Raw genomic sequence first — 7,782 nt, 5'->3', positions numbered from 1 at the left:
TTCCAGCTTCATATATACCCGATTGTATGATGAAGATTTGCCCTTCCGTTTTTAGCTCTTTAGTCATTTAATTTATCTCCTGTAAATTAATACGCAGATTATGAGATATGACAAGTTTCTTTTTAAATTCTCTTGATGATTATTCTCTCTCATTATAGGAAAAAATGTCAAAATTCATCAACATTAAGCAGTAGTTATTTTCTGAGGCAATTCTCTCAAGTCATGTCTGAGAATTGTGAGAAAATTCGAAAATCAGTATGTTGTTGTCTCAGACCTGGTATCACCTGTATTTAAAATTTGTGTCGCTAGATACATTACAGCAGCGTTTCCTCATCCTATGGTCCGCAGGCAGACTTATTATTCAACTGTCGTAATATTGATATTATTGAAAACAGTATGGCTCAAAAAATATCATATCTTCATACTTCAGTTCCCCATACATCATCGAGGAAAATATGATCCTGAATACGGAATATCACTAATGCGGACCGCGATCCTGGTGCTCGGAGCTGAAGAGGTATTGAAACTGAAGTGGTATCATTAGATTTCTCTCGAAATATCAGAAGGCACCATTGGCTCCAATTTGTGTTGTGGAGTTCCCGAGATATTACGAAAAGCAATTTCGTAATGAATGCGAGCCTGGTCAACACTCCCTAAAGAAGAGGGTGTTCTCCGTCTTCTGGTGCCCAGACCAGATTGGTATTAAAACCAGAGTGATATCTAGATTTGTGCTAACGAGATCTACCCACAGACGTGAAAAACACTGATAGGTTCTGAACAACTTCCGAGATATGAGCGTTCAAAGCATTTTGTTACGCAACTTTTTGAGAATGTATCCAGTATCGTCAGATGATAACGTATTTACGTCAAAAAATCTTCGTTAGCCGAAGCGTTCGTTAATCAAGGTATCAGCCAACTAAGAACAGCGATACCTCGGTTTACGAAGTTTTCGTGATATTTTTTTTCTGTCTCGGCTAACGAACAGTTTCGTTGATATGGATGCACGCACTAACAGTCACGTCGCAAGCTGAATTTTAGCGCCAATCATCATCAGAATTACTGTAACCACTCTCGAGTCCGATTAACTTATGAACAGCTCAGAATTTTTTTTCCAGGTGTACCGTCAGTTCTCTTTCTGAGAATTTTTTGTCTGTTTCATGTAAAATGAAATATTCAGCATTAAAAGAAAGGAGCCGGTTTCCAGAGCACGTGTTCTTTCAGTGCAAGAAAGTATCTCAGTATAGAATATTCATAATCAACAATCTCTTCGCATCAAACTGAACAGTCTGGACAGATTCTAGGAGGTTATCTTTTCCATCTGCATGTTTCAGATAGAGGAACTAGCTGACCAAATCGCAAACGGATGTATATAAACATACCTACGATCCCGACTGAGTTGTGGCATGGTGTTGGTTGTGTACATTAGTGCAAAATAAAAAGATTTTCAGTATCTCTCATCTTCTTGTAGATTCCCATTTATCCAATTTTGAAACTATTCATCTTAGCCTTCAGTCAGTTTTTGTCTTTTTTATAGTGCTACTTGGTGTTTTAAAAACAATCTAACAATTTTGGGCTGCTCCTGGAACGAATTAAACGATTTTCCATAGAAACATATGGGAATAACATTACGGTTAACGAACGTGATTCCGGAACGAATCATCTTCGTAAGCCGAGGTGTCACTGTACTCCGAAACACCTTCATCTCGAATCTCGTTCGCATTCGTCGGACATTTGCGTCAGCTAGGGGCTCGTATATCCACAGAGTTATTTTATGACCACCCTGTAGTTTGATAAGGATGACAAAATCTTGATTGATGTGAGAACAATATGGGAAGTAAGAGGAAAACAGATTTACGTCGTCGCGCGTAAAGCAAGGACGAATAAAATATGATGTTGGGGGTTCCCTTTTCAAGAAAGCAAGGACGGCTAGATTTGATACATGTTTTTTTTTTTCCTTCCATCATCCGGCGTATGAAAGGGTTGAATTTCAAGGCTAGTATGTCAGTGGAACTTTTCATTTTCATCCAAATTCTATCCTCTCCTTGATAGTGAGTATGTATTAAGGACATTCCTCGAGATGCGTAATATTTTTGAATTCAACTTGAAACACAAGGATATTACGCATCCTGTCGTGTTTTTTTTTTTTTTTTCATTCTTTCTCGTCATCGTAACCAAAGCTGAATACTCTTTTCTTGAATGAAGCCACTAACCTCAGAAAAGAGTGAAGAAAAAAAACCACTTCCGCTTTTTTTTTTTGTTTATTCCGTGATTAAAAAACGATGCGTCTTTTACCGCTTTTTCTACTGCTACAGAATTGTTGTGTTGTCTCAACTTGTTGTAATGTTTTTCAAAGAAGCGTGCAGTTCATTTTGAGAATCAAGTAGCACTTGACACGATCTTTCTTGGCTTGTACATCTTCATCCTTGAGCTTTGTTCCTCCTTTTCTTTCATTTATAAATTTGACGCGGTTTTTTTTTTATTATTGAGCTGATAATTTGTTTTTTCTCATTGTTAATGACAGAAAAAATGGAAAAATTAATTTAAAAAAAATCTATTTCGAATCGTGCTACTTATACGGGGATTCGGAAATTTCGTCCCCGGTACATTTCACCTGTCCTGACCGAGTGAGTGATCAAGTAAGTGACTGACTTTGTTAATGACCGTATGAGTGACCATCAAGGGAGGATCTATGAGGGGGGGGGGGCACAAACGAAATGCGATAATTCATGAAATTTTCGGAACTTCTATATGAGGTATCTTCAACCTGTTGCTTGCGAGCACCGCGTTGCTATCTGAAGCGCCCAGCGTGCTCGATGCTCGTGTCCGATTTCGTGCTCGCGAGCACTTGATTACCGTTCCAATTAAACACCTTGTACACGTTGCATTCAAGGATTGAAATCATCCTGATTTTATGCATTCGTAACTGAAACTTGCCGTAAGGGTGCTCTTCTTTTGATGATGGGTACATGTACATTCAGGGCTCGCGACTGGGAAAAGGTTGAAGACGTCTGTTCTATATGGTAATATTGCAATAACAAATTAAACAATCAATTCAAGAAAACTTCGAGTAAAAAACGGGTAAAACCTGGCCTTTTTTTTTTAAAGTCGGGATGGAGAACAAAAGCAGAAAAACGGGACTGTCACGGGAAATACGGGCCACATGGTCACTTCAGGCCGAGGCTAACATTTTTTTTAGTGATTTGGAAAATCACCCTCCCCTATAGCAAGCTCTAGGTGCCCCCAAAAATGTGATGTGCGGTGTGACGGCACATGTCGCTTGTTAGTTTCCTCTTGTTTCTGTTGCTTAGGTTAGAATGCAGAAGACGCATCAAAACGTTGTAGTATGTCAGAATGGCCGAGTGGTCTAAGGCGCCAGACTCAAGGTTGAACCTTTTCCTCCGTGAGGAGATGTGAGTGTTCTGGTCCACTAATGTGGGCGTGGGTTCGAATCCCACTTCTGACAGTTATTTTTTTTCCTCGCTGCAAGATATTTTCCACAAGTAATTTTTAATAAATAATTCAAGAATTTTGTGAGATGAAAAATTTTTCAGAATAAATCACAAATAATTCCACAATGAATGAAAGAAATAATTCCAGGTTAAATGAAAGGAAAAATTCCAGAATTTATTAAAGAAACAAATTCAGTACTTATATATAAATGAAATGTAATTCCAGAATTATTTCTCTCTAAATGAAAAAATGCAGAATTCCATAATTATTTCTTTCAGATTTCGGGATTTTGATTTCGTAATTATCGCTTCTTTTATTACATCTGAAAATGCACATTTTTAAAATTGATGAAAATTTAGAATTCTCCAGAATGTGGATGAAAATTCAGAATTTGAAAAAGAAATAATTCCAGAATTGATGAAAAAAGAAATAATTCCAGAATTGATGAAAATAGAAATTTATAGAATGAATAAAAATTAGACTTTATTTAAGAAATAATTCCAGAGAGGATAAAAAAATTCAGAGAATTTACGAGAGATTTTTATATTATATGATCGTAAGTGTGGGACCCCCAGAACGTGGGGTTCGATGCCGCCGCATCTGTTGCAAACCCGCGAGCGTAGAGTATTCCCGCGTACGCATTTCTCTCTACTGATAATCATGGAGGAAAGAATTTTAAAATTTGAAAACACATAAGAGTGAGCAGCAGCGCCATCTACAATAATAATATGCAACTATTTCTCAAATATATAAATGGCTGATTGAAAACGTGTTATGTTGAAAATGTCAAATTGGCGGATTTTAATCCTTTTCTAGTTTGTCAATCATATTTCTAAAAATTTTAAAAACCATTTGGAAAACATTTTGCAGCAAGGGGTAAAAAAAAAAGGCATTTGTCAGAAGTGGGATTCGAACCCACGCCCACATTCGTGGACCAGAACACTCACATCTCCTCATAGAGGATAAGGTTAGACCTTGAGTCTGGCGCCTTAGACCGCTCGGCCATCCTGACATGTCACTCTGCCTAAGGATTATGCTTTAGTCTTATGAATTTCAACCTGAGCAACAATAGAAAGTGAAAATTATGGAAATGTTTTTCATTAATTATGGAAATGTTTTTCGTTAATTATGGAAATGTTTTTCATTAATTCTGGAATAATGTTGTATAATTTCAGATTTCATACAGGGCCGCGTTGAATTTACCTTATAGCTATTGGGATTCGCGATCAGTGGCATACGCAAAAACATGGGCGGAGATACGGGGGGGGGGGGGCAATGCCCCCAGCATCCAAGGTGGAGTCGACTGATTTAATGTATATATGTATATAAGAATTGACATCATCATTATCGTGCCCCCCCCCAGCAATAATGGCCGTGCCCCCCCCCCCAGACTTCCAAGTCTATCTCCGCCTATGCGCAAAAAGGGGTGGAAATTCTGTTTTAATTTACAGGGTGATTATAATTAAAGTTCTTGTACTCTGAATAGTTTTTCCTCAAAAACTGATTATCCGAATACAGCCAAATTTTTAGGATATCTTGATGAGACCATGGGAGAGAGATTTCGACCACCAGGTGACAAGGTGGCGCTTTTTCTCTCTTTTCCATTTTCCTCTTTCCCATGGGCCATATAGCCGTATATACCAATGTTTCAAGAATACGTCCTCCAGAGCGGGAACTACTGTATATAGGTCGGAGTAGTGTCAGTATACTGACGAATTGGCTACATTCAATTGAAACTTGGTATATACGCTATGTGGGTCCACGGAAGAAAGGAAAATTTAATAACAAAGAGCCATTTTTTCACCTAGTGATCGAAAATTGAACTTTTTTATTTTATTTCATAAATCTATATGGTCCTCCCATGGTCTAATTAGGATATCCTAAAAATATGGCTGTATTCAGATGAGCAGTTTTTGAGAAAAACTACTCAGAATACGGGGGCTTTAATTATAATCACCCAGTAAACGTAATATGCCGCTGTGGTGGTCGAGTGGTCGTAGTGACGGACTCGCATCACGAGGATCCGGGTTCGAACCCTACCATCACCATAGTGGTGGTCGGCTGAAGTTGGTTTTCTGTGGTTCCCAACTTCGAGGCACAAATGCAAGCCGATCTCCCCATTAAAAAGTCTCACCGCCGAGAGCAACAGGCCTACAAAACCGTACAAGTATTTAGTCATTACACTTCATTCATCTCACTTCTGAAATATAGATGGCAGCACTGAAAAATCAAACGCAACACTAGCTACGCACTTAGACGGTTAGGTACATACCATGGGCGGAGATACGGGGGTGGGGCATTGCCCCCCCCCCAGAGTCAAACGTGGAGTCGACTGATCTAATGTATATATGTATAGATGAATTGACATCATCATCATCGTGCCCCCCCCCCAGACTTCCAAGTCAATCTCCGCCTATGGTACATACACTTCTGGCACGACTCACTAAGTAGAAATTACCTATGGCGATAGACCTGAGTTATGCTCGGCTTGAAAGAGAGTACACGTAATACATACGCGAACAGTTTTAATATATATTTCTTGATAATTTCTTGAACAATAAAAATTGTTTTGAAATTTGCAACGCGTTTTAGCACCCCTATCACTCGGTACCCTGTGCATTTTTCAAGCAAGTTTCACTGCTCTAAAACAGCTTCTGTACCCCCATGGTTCTCACATTTGGCAACAGGTCCCCTGACCAAACTTGCACGGGCCCCCTCTATAGTTAATTTATGGTGTGAAAAAGCAAAAAATTATAAGACTCGTCCCTAGACTGGACCCTTAACAGCTCACTCTTGTAGGTGGGTCATGCTGCACTCCAAAGAACTCAGGGTGTGTATTTTTCTCAACTTGTTCCGGTGCCCCTTATTATTTGGCTCAATGTGCAATTGCACAGGTCGCACTTTGTTAAAAAAACATTAATCAGCATTTTTTTCTTTGTTCTACGAGTACGGGACCTAGTATGGCCGCGCCTGCCGCACATCCCCAAGTGAGGCTCTGCTCTGGTCCACGGGCCATAAGTGGAAAAACGTTGCAGTAATGGAAATTATGCTCAGAAGCCTTATAGTGAGACTATTTTTTCGGTTAGATTTACGAGTAAGAAGATGGAAAACTTTCTAAATCAAAAGTCTCCTTAAATTAGAATCATAAGGATCGTCTTTAACCCCATGACCTGAGCATCCGGAGGGTTGACTCGCAAAACAGTAACTGAAACGTGCGTAGAATTCAGCTCTTTCTTAACTCCCAGAGTAATTTACGGAACCCACAAATCATTTTAATCAACTCAATTAAAGTAAATACCATACAAGCTCAGAGCTTTTCCGTCTATTCCAGTGATTCCACACTCCAAAAAAAAATGAAATAAAAATAAAAGCTCGTATTTATATGCAAAACAGAATCAAAAATAAAATGAAACACGTGTTGTTTTCATGAAAAGAGATACTTCATTGGAATTGAAAGAAACGGGCCACGTCTTAGATCGGTTCCTAGACCGAATGCATATATCATTCGTCATCTCACAAGCAAGGTTATGAAGTGATGAAAACGGAAGACGTCATTATTGATATAAATTATTGCTTTCTACGACAAATTTTAAAGTTCGTACAGTATTACAGAATATTCTCTGAAGAGTTGATATTCCAATCATAAGTTCTTAACCCTTCGATGCATCGCGTCGTGGCTGATAAGCAAAAATCAATCGATCATCAATTAATTTTTATTAATTTCTGGCATCCGTAAAAAAAAGTGTGAAATTTTAATCTAAAATTAAAAATTTTCCTAAATCTATCATTTTAACCGGTGATTATGCATGGTACCGAAGCGTCGTTGGTAAATTTGATAAATTTCCCGAAATTAATCACTTTTGCCGGAGATTGGGGTAAATCGCAAAGCTCTACATACTTATCTTCTTATGACTTATGATTCTTAAGTCAGCCACCTCGTTGGGCAATTTGCCTGTTTGCCTGTTGTGGCGTTGTATTTGTATTTATGGTTGTCTTATACAAATATTTGTATTTGTATTTGTATAAGACAACCATAAATATTTTTTATGGGCATTGTAGAATATTTTATCATGTATATATAGTTTTTGGTTTTATAATATCACTTTTAATTGGGTTGCTGTATTTTAGAAATATATGACATTCATATTTGTTATGGGCGTCTTTTTCTCAGCCACCTCGTTGGGCATTTTGCCTGCTGTGGCCTTGTCTTTGTATTTGTATTATACAAAATACCCAAGAATTGCATGGTTGGTGAACATTGAAAATCGTACTAAGTTATATACTATACAATGATAATTAATTCATGTATTGTATCATTATATTGGGGTACGA

The 7,782-nt window shown here is 38.1% G+C and overlaps 2 non-coding genes across 2 annotated transcripts; one reads left to right on the top strand and one right to left on the bottom strand.

The window, feature by feature from the left end:
- The first annotated feature begins 3,345 nt into the window (after positions 1 to 3,345).
- TRNAL-CAA (transfer RNA leucine (anticodon CAA)) lies at positions 3,346 to 3,463 on the top strand. Its single transcript has 2 exons — positions 3,346 to 3,383; positions 3,418 to 3,463. It is a non-coding gene; the product is annotated as a tRNA-Leu (tRNA).
- An 881-nt stretch (positions 3,464 to 4,344) lies between these two features.
- On the bottom strand, positions 4,345 to 4,462 carry TRNAL-CAA (transfer RNA leucine (anticodon CAA)). The gene is made up of 2 exons: positions 4,425 to 4,462; positions 4,345 to 4,390 (listed from the first exon to the last, which is right to left on the bottom strand). It is a non-coding gene; the product is annotated as a tRNA-Leu (tRNA).
- Between the last annotated feature and the right edge of the window lie 3,320 nt (positions 4,463 to 7,782).

The sequence above is a fragment of the Pholcus phalangioides genome, unplaced genomic scaffold (assembly GCF_987345545.1).
Source record: "Pholcus phalangioides strain wild (caught in Gottingen) unplaced genomic scaffold, Ppha-v1.0 ptg000007l_1, whole genome shotgun sequence".
Classification (NCBI taxonomy): domain Eukaryota; kingdom Metazoa; phylum Arthropoda; class Arachnida; order Araneae; family Pholcidae; genus Pholcus; species Pholcus phalangioides.
This window is presented reverse-complemented; position numbering and strand designations above follow the sequence as displayed.